The following is a 13,823-nucleotide window of genomic DNA, read 5'->3' as shown; positions in this document are numbered from 1 at the left end:
CTGAGCCAAACACAGATGAGTTAGTGAATGTTTTACATTGTGTCATGAATTTGAGGTCATAGGAATTGGGTGGGTGTCTTTGAAATATGCAACCTAGAGATAAGTTCATTTCTGGTAGGGAGTGGTTAGGATGAGGTGTCGCAGGCTGAATTTCCTGACCATTCATCAGAACAGCAGCTGGATGGACAGTTTCAGATCTACTGTCAATTTTCTGTAGATTTATGAAGTACTCTTTATACCTGAGTGTTTCTACACCAAACCATGTCCTATGTATACACAGTTGTCTCTGGCTATTCATTAAGGGACAAGTCTTAACACCTTGTACCCCAATCCCTGCATGTCCATAGCCCACACTAAAGTAGAACAGTGCCTAGCTTCCTGTCTTGTCATTCCTAGGTTGCCCTCGGAAACGGTAAATAACCTGTTGTAAAAAAACACAGTTCTGAGGCTGTGTTTACATAGTTTCGGTGATAGTGACAAGAAAGGTCCCCTCTAAATATTTTCCTTTTGGGGATTTATCTGATTTTACATAAGGAAAGATTTCCTTTTATGTAAACTACTGTGGATCATTACTTTGGTGCTTCAAGTAGGGTGAGTCAAGGGATTATGATGTATCCAGGTGGGCCATAGTGCCAATAACAGATGGGAGATAGAGGCAGCAACAGGTAGAGCTTGAATATTTTAGAGTATGGAAAGGTACACATACACAGAATGTTCAAACAGTTGAGTTTTCGGTGGATAGAGAAGTAATCTGCCTCAGATTAGTGGTTTCTGTGAGCTGAGTGGTAGATGGCAGAGTCCGTTTAATTACTTACTTCACTCTCTGAAGGCCAGTGACAGCTAGACATGGAGACAGGGCAGTCCTTCAATTTTTCTACACACCCACCTGTACTCAGCAGGTTAGGAGGTGGTAGCCATAATGGATCAAAAAGTCAACATGGTTTCTATGCAGTGCCCCACATTGAGCTCTCCACTATTCACCTCCCCTACAGAGTCTGCACCAACAGAACAGTGTCTGCTTTCCAGGTACCATTTCAGCATATGTTCACACATTCAAGTAGGTAGTTTGGTCCACATTATGGTGTGGAAGGAGACAATGTCTTCCTTAGGGCTTAGACCAGGCTAGCTGCTGACTAGTGTTGACAATCTGTCCCTGGAACAATGACTTCTGTGGGCTGACTACAACGGATAAATAATTCTTTATGTAGTCACGATGGTGTGTGTGTGAAGTACTTTGAGCTAGAACATAGTAAAACTGCAGTGTTTTGTTTTTTCAGCAAGTGTATTTTATATTCACCCCCATTCTCTATCCTGCCGATTCCCTTACTCATAGAATCTACATTCTTTTAGTTTTTTGTTTTTGTCTTTTTTTTAGATTTATTTATTCATTATGTATACAGTAGTCTGCCTGCATGTATGTCTGCAGGTCAAAAGAAGGCATCAGATCTCATCAAGATGGTTGTGAGCCACCATGTGGGTGCTGGGAATTGAACTCAGGTCCTCTGGAAGAACAGCCAGTGCTCTTAACCTTTGAGCCATCTCTCCAGCCCCAAGGTTTTTTTTTTTTGTGTGTGTGTGTGTGTGTGATTCTGAGTTTCATTAGGGTATCAGGGTTGGTCTCAGGCAATTTACCAGTGATAATGAGACTAAAGAAATTTTTTTCTTTCCCAACAACTGCCTACCATTCTCAGGATACCAACAGGCCTAATCTTGAGCAGGCCTCCAGGCAGTCACTACCACAAATAACTTTTTAAATGTTCATTTGTAAGCTTGCTTATGAGTGCTTGCATGTGGCAGTTAGGAGGATCACTCTTCTTTGGTCATGTGGGTCCTAGGGCTTGAACTCTTTAGGCTTCGTGGCTGGCACCCATACCTGCTGAGCCATCTCAATCGTCCCTTGTTTTTGTTAAAAGCAACTAGAAGCAAAAACAACAAAAGGAAACCCATTTACTGTGTGTGTGTGTGTGGGTACACATGCCACAGTGCATGTGGAGGCCGGAGACCAATGTACAGATGATGTCCTTCCTCCGTGTGGTTCTAAGGACGGAACTGTCAGGCTTTGCAGCAAGAGCTCTAACAAGGACCAGCTTTAACAGTCCCAACCCCAACGCACAGTGGCGTGTCAGCTAGTTCGGTCGTTGTGCAGGTCTTGTTCAGGCAAACGTGGTAGTGATTTCATGGGTACAGGCTCCTTGACACACCTTGGGGCACTAACTGTGGACAACCCAGGCCTCTGGCTTTTGTGGTCTTTCTGACCCTTGTGCATTTTTCCCTGAGCCTCGGGTGTAGGGTTGTATTGTGGTGTATCAGCTGGGGTTGGGTAGCCCACCGTCACATACTCTCTTCATTTTGGACAGTTGTGTATCTCTGTAATAGCTGATCTGTTGCAAAAAAGCTTCTTTGATGAGGGGTGAGTGCCAGTCAGCCATCTGTCTCTCTTCAAACTGACCAAACCTAAATTATGAGAGGAAGACCCTTCAAAGACTTCAAAACACAACAACAAAATTCAGACAAATAAAAACAACAAAAACAAGCCATCAGTGAGAGTCTGGGCTTCAACTCCCCCACTCTGCTTTGTGTAGGGTTTCATGGTGTGCGCGTTTGCTGTGTGTTTCCTCACGCCCAATACAAGCCTGCCTTTACCTGTCTGCTGTGTTTGAGACTCCCCACAGCTGTCATGCTCAATATTTTCCTGCCTTTTAATTCTTTACTGGCGGAGAAAAGAAACCCTATCAAGATGGTAACACTATGAGAGGCAGTCCTTGGGGAGGAGGCTTCCTGGTCCATGCAGCTTGATTCTTCGAAGTCCTGTACCCGTGTTGTTCAATTCTGTAGTAGTAAGAGTGTTTTACTAATGTTAGTAGTTGTTAGGTGTCAATGCTAAGTTATCCTATATCCGTGCCTCAATAAAAGGATCACCTCCCCATCTAGGGCGAGTAATTTCTGCTTTAGTAATTAATACTCTTAGCTCTGGGAAGGGACAAAGGAAACTTGTTTCCTTGTGTTGACTAGGTTGTTAAAAGTGTTCATCAGAGCTCCAGCTTGTGAGAAGGGCAGAATCTTAGCTCTCTTCTGCTTTAAAATTTGCCTGTAGATTCACTTAGGGCTAATATAAATCTATCTGAACTATTTGAAAAGTTTAAGGAGCTGAGTGGGGTGGGTAGAAAGATAAAAACTGTAACAAACTAGGCATGTTATCTCAGGGCTTTAATCCCAGCTGTGGGGAGGAAAAAGTGGGAGGATTAAGAGTTCATAGGCCAGTGGGTGTGTGTGGGGGTTGGGGGTGGCACACGCCTTTAATCACAGCACTCAGGAGGCAGAGCCAGGTGGATTTCTGTGAGTTCGAGGCCAGCCTGGTCTACAGAGCGAGATCCAGAACAGGCACCAAAACTACACAAAGAAACCCTGTCTCAAAAGAACAAACAAAAAAAGTTCAAAGCCAAGCTCCATTCCTAGTAAGACTGAGTCTGTTTGTCTAAAAAAAAAAAAACAGACCAGGTCTTGAGAAACTGAGTTCTTTTCCTTGTGTAAGAGGAAAAAGCTGAGTAAAGAGCCAGTGATGGTAAATCAGAAGTGGATTCTCATCGTTATATCACACCTGATCCAGCTGCTGGAATTGAAAGCCAAAGTGGTAATTCTTCATCTGCAAGCAGCTGCTTTACAAGGCAAAACTACTTCCCCACCCAAAGGCAAAGCCCCCTCATTGCAAAAGTGTTCATTCACCTGCATGGACAGACCAACACCTTCAGGGATTCATCTCTAAAACTGAGACCATTGACTTTAAAAGCTATCTGTGAAAGATTCAAGCCAAAGAGACACACAAGGGGGAGTGCACATCAAAAGCAGCACTAAGAGGAGGACTGGCAGGAAGTCAAGACAACAGAAGCGAAGAAACCTTGTTTCCATTTTCACTGTCAGAAAATGGAAGACGCTGTTGCCATGGAGGAAAATAACTCCCTGAGCATTTCCAAAGAGGGATTTTTTTAGCCACACCAAGAAATGGAAATATCCCTTGAGGAGTCCTTGAAGCAAACAGAAGCTGGTGAAGGATTCGAGAAAGATCACAGTATCACAAGCATGTGGATGAGGGTGGTGCCATTCCTGCCACTGAAGATTTATTAGCAGAAACTGAGAAGGTGGTACATCTAGAATGTGGTCAATTTAAGGTCCTAATAAGTTCTGAATCCCCAAAAAAGGTGAATGCATGTTTAGAAGAGGAAAATGACAATAAAGAAGTGACATTGTCTAAAAAGAGAACTCCTGGTACCAAAAATACTGAACAGAAACAGAACGGCCTGGAAAGTTGTTGAGCATCTGAATGTTCAAGAAGGTAATGTGTACACAGAAAGGGCTGCAGAGATGGCTCAATGGTTAAGAACACTGGCTGTTCTTGCAGAGTACTCCAGTTTGAGTCCCAACACCTACATAGCAGATCACAACCACCTGTAACTCCAGTCCCAGGGGCTCTGAGTCCCTCTTCTGGCCTCTGCTGGCACCAGGCATGCACATGCTCTGCAAACATATATGCAGGCAAAATGCTCATATGTATAATGTAAACCTAAAAGATTGTGGGGGGTCCCCACGTTCAGGCCACCATCTGTGGGAGGTCAGCTCACACCTTTTCAAGGGTTCCTATGAGATGGAGAGAGGGATAAAAAATATCAGGTAGAAAGAGACCTAGACAACGATGACGAGAGGGAAGACAGAAACACAGGATTGTGGTGATATATTGTGTACCCTAATAAACTTATCTGGGGATCAGAGAACAGAGCCAGCTACTAGATTAGATACAGAGGCCAGACAGTGGTGGCACACACCCTAAATGCTTGGGAGGCAGAGATCTGTCTGGATCTCTGTGAGTTCAAGGCCACACTGGGAACAGAGTTAGGCAGTGGTGGCACACACTTTTAAAACCAGCACTTGAGATCTCATGCCTTTGCTTAGAATGCACACAGGCCTTTAATCCCAGGAAGTGACATGGCTGGGTGGAGAATGGTATATAAGGTGTGAGGAGACAGGAACTAAGCAGCAGTTCAACTGAGACCCTCAGGGGTAAGGACTCAAGAGGCTTTCAGTCTGAGGATTCGTGGAAACAGAATCAGCTGAAAAGCTGGTGAGGTGAGTTTGGCTGTGGCTTGTTCTGCTTCTCTGATCTTTCAGCATTCACCCCAATATCTGGCTCCAGTTTTTATTATTATTATTAATAAGACCATTTAAGATTCGTGTTACACAGGATAGCTTTGGGAGGACCTGGGTCAATACCCAACAGCCTCAAAGGTTTATTCAAAAGACTTTTTATAACATGTTAAGAGGAGAGGCAAAAGACCTCCCCCTTGCTAGATCAAAGTACATCGTACAGCCAAGTGTAGACCCTTCCAGACACCTGGTAAACACACCCGTGGTCAAATCATCCCCTTATGCAGCCCTGCTGGGTAAAGCAAGCTCAGATTCTCTGACCCTCTGTAATTTGGGCCTCCACAAAAAAACATTTTAAAAAAGAATACACAGGAAAAGTGATTCAATAGAAAGAGATGGTTGTGAATATATATATATATATATATATATATATATATATATATATATATATATATATACACATACACACACACACACACACACACACACACACACACACACACACACACTGCCAACCCAGAGGGTGAAGAAATTCTTAAAAGAAGGACCTTCTAAGAGAAAACTAAAAATAATCTGAACAAATTTGTGTAAGAATTCCTATTCAGTATTTAACACTGGTGCCACTTCCTGAGTAAAAAATAAATAAATAAATCTCAGCTATTAAAAGGAAACTTTTATTATATATGCAGGTGCATACATATCACACACACACACACACACACATACACACACACACACACTCTCTCACATACACATACATGCTTTCACACAAATGCTTGTGAAGTCCAGAAGAGGAAGTTGAAACCCCCACGAGCTGGAGTTACAGGCGGTTGTGAGCCTGTAACATACCCTTGTACTTCACTGTAGGAGACTCATTCTACTCATGCTGCTTCTATTTAGATAAAGTATGTGTTTAAGCCATGGTACCATGGTGACACATCCTCTAATGGCAAGCATAGTGTAAGTGTGAGTTAGCCCTGCAATCGGAAGTAAAGCATACTCAAAATGACAAAGAATGCCTGAAGACACTTCCTTGACAGATTGAAATTACTGGCCCTTTGCTCCCCATTTGCCTCCACTAAGTCTGTTTCTGGTTAAATTTCATTTTTAGATGAAATAATTGCTTTGCTCATACCATGCACAACTTGGAATCATTCTTATCATCTTGAACAAGTAGTAACTATTGAATATCAAAATATTAGACTAGTGAGTTTCTTTTTATATTAGTTGCACCATTTTTTATGGATATGACAGCTGTTGGGAGGTTGTGACTCTTAAATGTAAATGTCTCTTTGGCTATAAGACACCTAGATGAAACATTGCTTGGGAGTTATGTATTGTGAGTAAATGCATGTTTCAAAAGTGTTGGATTTTTAACTTTTTATTGTATCATTTATTTATTTATTTATTCATTCATTCATTTATTTGGTTTTGTTGTTGTTTGTTTGTTTTGAATAAGTTCTCATGTAGTCAGCATGATCTCATAGTTGTTATGTAGCCAAGGTTAATCTTGAATTTTCTCTTTTGGAAGGAGGATTGAGAAAGAGTCTGTACGTTTTGTAACTCTCTATATAGAAAAGTCTGACCGTGAACTCAGAGCTCTACCTGCCTCTGCGTCCCAGTTGATGTTTTTCTGTCAGCTTAGTGGCTGCACATGAATCTTCTGATATTTTAATTATCATCTGAGGCTCTATGACCCCACAGTCAGTGCCCCTCTGGCCTGGTCATGGACTGATTCTGCCACAGCCGCTATATGTAGGATTAAATTAAGTCTCTATCATTCTAATTATCAATATGACTCTGAGTCAAAGGATGGGGTGAAGATCAGAGAAGTTAGGTAGCACCTAGAGGACCTTGCTTTTTGGTCAGAGACACTGCAAGAAACGGGTCTCTTCCCTTGTCCCAGAACCAAAAGGACTCACCAAACTCAAGTCCCTGCCCTTTCCTTCCTGAGCATCTTCTATACCCAAATTGCTGGCTTCTCTGTGGCCAATTCTGGTCAGCTAATCACTGGCTCCACCCTTTAGTCAAGGTTTAACTTTGTTAGCAAGTTTCAGGAGAATCAGAATGCAATCAAAATAGCCCACATTTCCCTCTTTTTGTCTAAATAAAAAGCAAAGGTGATTAGAACAATTATTAGGTATTATCTAAATAAAAAGGGAAGGTTTTTAACTCTAACATAATAAAACTATATACAATAAGGAGAATTATCAGCTAAGAATTACTTTCACAATGCCCAGGCCACATATTTGGCAAATTTGGAGAAACTACTGTACTATCTATACTATCTTAGTCCAAAGTTTTATACTAAACCAGACCTTAAAACATCTTAGATAAACAACTTAAGTTTTTATGTCTCTCAACCTTATACATTTTTACACCTTTTTTGTGAGTTTCTTTTCTGAATTTGGAAGGAAATTCCTTGGAAGGAATTTCAAGGAAAACTAAAACTATAACTATCTAGTCTTCAACCCCATCAAAGATCCAAGATGGATATAAAATTACCTGAGTAAACAGGAAGTGCAGAACAAACAACTTCCAAAACTACAGAAATGACAGAGACATCTAGCTGCCTCGACAGTCACCCAAGGTTCATCTGCAACATTGGGGCATTCATCTTCAGCCTACAGGCCTACAATATCTGACAGACATTTCTGTGAAACAGAAAATTATGAATGACTGTCCTGCCTTGACTTGGCAAAGTTTGGCAGTTACATTCTTTTGTGTCTTGCTTGTCCAATTTGGACAGGATAGTGTCAGCAGTTGAGGCAAGAGAAGTTTCTTGCCCAAATGGCTATCTTTGCCAAATTGAAAGCAAACTCGATATGGAGCTTCTTTGATGCTCATCATTCTGTTTTGAAGTAAATTGGTGCTGCCAGGAGTAGACGTGTCTCACTGTCATGAAAAGCCTTAGGTTATTAAAAGTTTTTAAATGCCATATTCTATTGGTATCTGAAGTGTTTAAAGACCACCTATCTATCTAAAATATATTTCTGTTGAACATTGAGAATATGCCTACCATGACTACAAGTTTGATTATTACAGATGACTAAGTACTAACCAGTATTTCTTAATTATACATTACATGTTAACATGAGCTTCATGGGTACAATACCTTAAACAAGAATAGAAACATATATACAGTATGGTATACCAAAAATAACCTTAAATTTTTATCAATATAAAAAAATGCATACCAATATAAAATATTTAAGACTAGTAGTTGCTTTTTAGTCTAAAAGTAGGTTCAATAATCTACCCTTTTATCCTATCATTACCACATCTCCGCCCCCCTCATTTTTTTCAGAAGGGATCCTTGAATCAAACCTCCCTTGCTTGGTTTCCTCCCTACCATGACCATTAATGATTTGCAACCAACCCCCTAAATGATGACAAACATCTATAATCCACCAAACAACCAAAAACACCCACTCTAACTCTTAGGAACATGGGCATTGTGGTCTTCAAATTACTTCCTGATTTCTGGGAGTGATGTCATCTTTATGAGATCCTGAGGAAATTGAGATAATGGTAAAGTCCTGGGAAAGCTAGCTGTATCATTGTTGTGTGTAATGGGAAAGTGCAGGGATTATCTGAAGTCCTAACTCGAGTAGTCTGTGAGGCTGGACATTCCTAGCTAACCACTCTGAAGTTGTCCTAAGCAGTTTGGAGTCCAAAGTTGATCTTTGGGTGGTGTTTGTCAGCTTAGTGGCATTACCACAATCCAGGTGGAATAGTCATTGTGGGGCCTCATCATCTTTTTGGAGACTCCAAAGGTCACTGCTAGGAATCATGGTTCAGAGCATAAAACTTAAAACATTTTAAATGTCATATGTAGCAGATCTTGGAGAGGTTAAAGGACCACTGTTTGTTAAATACACCTGGAGTACACAAACTTAATTCTTAGTTACCTGCTTCAGACTCAAGCCTGAAACCACATCCAGGAAGCTAGATCAAGCCTATTTCTGGAATTAATTACTACCCTATATGACCATTAATATCACAACAGAAAGTTTAAATATATATTTAGAAGATTTTATATAATCTTAATTATATATATAAAATCTTATAAATTTAGAAATATTTATACCTTAAGAAAAGTTTTAAAGAGTCAAAATAGAATCAAAGGATTATTAAATAAGTGGCAATAGAATAGTCCCTCAATTCTGATTTTCTTCTGTCTCATACCAAGTGGCTCCTCTGACATGAGGCAGAAATTTTTGATTTTCCTCTAACAAGCATGTATGAGTTTAGAGAAGGAGAGAGGCATGCTCCAACTCTAATACCAGCTTTAATTTTTATTTGAATTAGGACCACAAAAAGACCATTTGCCCTTTATGTTTGTAGAGAGTAGCAGAAATAAATATTTGGGAAGGTTTATGAAATTCTACACTGTTGGATGTGTGCTACACAATTAAGCCAATTTACTCTGTTTCTCAGGACATTTTCTCTTGATGTTTTGTCCTTTTCAAATCTCTCAATTGTCCATTGGTCTTCAGATTCCTTAGTTGGATACTTTTATTCTCTTAGAAAGACAAAAACAAAACCCTGTCCCAACTCTAACATTGGGGAGTTCCATTTTGTAGGTTATATCTTTTTAAAGACAATATGGGTTTTTTTGGCAACAGAAAAAGCATCTTTTAATAATAAAACAATTAATTTTTTTCATGCCTAATCAAATGAAAGGCACTTGTTAGTCTTATAAATTAGTTTGGATTGAATGACCAAACTTATTGATAAATTATTGCCTCTCCTAATCCAGAAGTCTCTCTTTTCAAATCTAATCTTTATCAATCTTGATGGTATCCAAAGCTTTTCTTCTCCTGTGGAAACAAAAGCAAAACCTCTTCCCCAATGTAACACATCTCCTAGCTTCCATTCTGAGGTCAACACATCTTTAAAATATGTAGGATGATTTAGTTCAGAAGTTTTTTCCATTATCCAATGTCTCTCTGCACCTGTTGTTTCCTTTTCATTAGCTTTTTAAAAATTTAAGGTTAATAAAGCACTGTGTAATCTGTCTATGGGAATATTTATCACCCCTTTCCATTTGTTAAGCATATCTTTTAATGTGTGATTAAATCTTTCTATAACTGCTTTCCTGTAGGATTCTGTGGTATACCTGCAAAATGCTTTATGTTGTAATACGCAAAACTGTTCATCTTACTAGAGACATATGCTGGAGCATTATCAGTCTTAATTTGTACAGGCATCCCTATAATGACCATGACTTCTAGTAAATTTGTAATTATAGAATTAACCTTTTCAGAATTAAAGCAATTGCTTAATGAAATCCTGAATGTGTATCTTTGGTATGGTACACATATATTCATTTTCCAAACTGCAAAATAAAACACATCAATTTGCCTAATTTCATTTTCTGAGTACCTTTTCAGCTACTTCTAGCAAGTAACAGAGTTTGATTATACAAAGAACAAGTAGAACATTTTCTTATAATTTTCTTGGCTTGTTGCCAAGTGATAGAAAAATCTTTCTTCAAACCTTTGCTGTTAACATGGTATTTCTTATAAAATTCTGAGGCTTCTAGCATATACCCTACCAATAGCTGATGAATTTCATCATTACCTTGTGCTAGAGGGCCTGGTAGACCTGTATGTGATCTAATATGTCTTATATACAATGGATGACTACTTGTGGTAATTGAATAAATAACAAAGTTAATTCTGAATCATCTGGAATAAGTTCAGTGGTTTCAATATGTAAAACAAGTCTTTCTGCGTATTGAGAGTCAGTAACAACATTTAGAGGTTCTGGAGGCAGCCCCAACTACCCTCTTAATGATGTTACTGACTCATGATGGTGAAACTCACAGAGTCAGCTCACCTCAGCTCATGGGAGCTCACAGACACTAGACCAACAGCCATGAAACCAACTGATGACCTCTGCATGTGGGTGGCAGTTGTGTAGCTTGGTCTGATTGTGGAGCCCCTAGCAGTGGGACCAGGATCTGTCCTTAGTGCATGAGCTGGCTTTTTGGAACCTATTCCCTATGGTGGGATGCCTAGCTCAGCCATGAAGCAGTGGGGAGGAGCTTAGTCCTGTCTCAACTTGACATGCCATGTGTTGTTGATTCCATGGGAGGCCTTACCCTTTCTGAGGATTGGATGAGGGAGGTGGATAGAAAGAAGATGGGTGGGGAGGGAACAAGAGGAGAGTAGGGATGGGAAACTATGGTTGGTATGTAAAATAAATTAAACAAGGCAAATAAAAGAGGTTCTGGAAAATCTCATAACATGAGATATAAGAAAAGGGGAAGTGCTGTGGGATGTTCTGTATGGCAAATGTGTTGCTCTGATTGGTTAGTAAATAAAACACTGATTGGCCAGTAGTCAGGCAGGAGGAAGTATAGGCGGAACAAGGAGGAGAAGAATTCTGGGAAGTGGAAGGCTGAGTCAGAGACACTGCCAGCCGCCGCCATGACAAACAGCATGTGAAGGTGCCAGTAAGCCAAGAGCCATGTGGCAAGGTATAGATTTATAGAAATGGATTAATTTAAGACATAAGAACAGTTAGCAAGAAGCCTGGCATGGCCATACAGTTTGTAAGCAATATAAGTCTCTGTGTTTACTTGGTTGGGTCTGAGTGGCTGTGGGACTGGCGGGTGACAGAGACTTGTCCTGACTGTGGGCCAGGCAGGAAAACTCTAGCTACAAAAGCATACAATTTTGTAAACTGAATCATACGGGCTTTGAGCCACTTAACTTAAATTTCATGACTTATAACTTGCCTTTCTTGATTTATATGCATCATTATAAAATGTGGAGGTTGAAGCCGGGCGATGGTGGCACACGCCTTTAATCCCAGCACTCTGGAGGCAGAGCCAGGCGGATCTCTGTGAGTTCGAGGCCAGCCTGGGCTACCAAGTGAGTTTCAGGAAAGGTGCAAAGCTACACAGAGAAACCCTGTCTCAAAAAACCAAAAAAAAAAAAAATAAATAAATAAAAAATAAAAAATAAAATGTGGAGGTTCCAGAAATTGGTTTTCCCTTTATTATAGTTTTTTTTTAAAAAATAAAATGAAATCTCTTGCTTTGGGGATATTTGTTGCTAATACCTCCCTAAAATTACTGCAAGCTCTTTACCAATGTTAATTTTCTGTCCATAATAAGGCAATTTCAGCATTATTAAAAGATGCCACAATTTCTGCTAGATCTATTCCTGCTAACTGACGAAGTCTTAATTGTCATTTCAGAATCAATTCAGAAAACTTTTCTACATAAGTATTTAATTTTTTTACTCTGTGTGGTAAAAATACCCACTCTAAGATATTATCTTCTCTCTGCATAAGAATTACTTTAGGAGAGTAAGTAGAAGGTAGTATGACTAGGATATAATCAAGCTCTGGGTCCAAGGAATCCACGTGTGCATTTTTCTTTTCTACCAGAGCCAATTCTGTCTCAGCCTCAGTTGACAATTTTCTTGGACTATTCAAGTCTTTATCACCTTGTAAGGTTTAAAATAAATTATTTCATTCTTGGGTTGTCAATCCAATTGTGGGAAGTAGCCAGTTAACCTCTCCCAGCAATTTTTGAAAATCATTAAGTGTCTGTAATTGATCTCTCCTGATTGGTACTTTCTGTGGTTGAATTTTCTATAAACCTACCTCATATTCTACAATACATTTTTCAAATGATGCTGTTTACCACAATTAAAACAAGTGACATTTAGATTATTCTTTAAATTTTTAGAAATAACTTATCCTATCCAATTATCATTATAAGTGTGGGATCCAATAGCAGCTGTATTTTGGGTCCATTCATCTATGGGTGCTGATCTTGTCTTTAAAGGCCTAACATATTTTTGCATTCTCCATTAGCATTTTCAAAAGCCAAAGATTCAATTAATATTTGTCTAACTTATGGAACTGATATTATTCTATTTAGAGCTGAAGTCAATCCTTGTAAAAAAAAAAATCAGTGAAGGCTTCTTTTGGCCTTGTATAACTTTAGTAAGTGACTCAGTCCTATTTCCTGATTCAATCCTGTCCCAAGTGTAATACAAACTGCTCAATAGTCTTATAAATAAAAAAACCCAGAGCCAGATATTGGGGTAAAGACCTGAGAGATCAGATTAGGAAGAGGTACAGCCACCTCTCACCTCATCAACTCCTCAGCTCCCAAAGAGACCTATTTCCTGTATACACATGCCTATATGCCTTTCTGTTCTGCATCTTACTTCCTCTCTTTGCCCAGCTACATCACTTCCTGTACAGACCTCCAGACCTCTATAGTTAGTGCTGTGATGAAAGGTGTATGCCACCATGCCTGGCTCTGTTCCCCAGTGTGACCTTGAGCTCACAGAGGTCCAGATGGACTTCTGCCTCCTGAATGCTAGGATTAAAGGTGTGTGCTACCATTGCCTGACTTCTATGTTTAATATAATGGCTGGCTTTTCCCTCTTATCCTCAGATAAGCTTTATTAATATGCACAATATTTTGGGGAACACAATATATCACCACACCTAAGCATTCAAAGCTGCTAGAGCCAAGGTGTGATCATCTAATTCACACTGTCTTTGCAACCCAATATACTGCCCTTCATTAAGAATCTGTTCTTGGGGAATTTCAATACCTTTAGCTCTGCTTTATTGTTCTATGACCCTACTTTCCTCTCTCCACCATGTTTTCCATTGTAACTGAGGACCAGCTTCCAATATTGCTGTTGCTA

Source organism: Peromyscus eremicus, chromosome 3 (assembly GCF_949786415.1).
Source record: "Peromyscus eremicus chromosome 3, PerEre_H2_v1, whole genome shotgun sequence".
Taxonomy (NCBI): Eukaryota; Metazoa; Chordata; class Mammalia; order Rodentia; family Cricetidae; genus Peromyscus; species Peromyscus eremicus.
The sequence above is the reverse complement of the archived record's forward strand: the minus strand, read 5'-3'. Positions refer to the sequence as shown.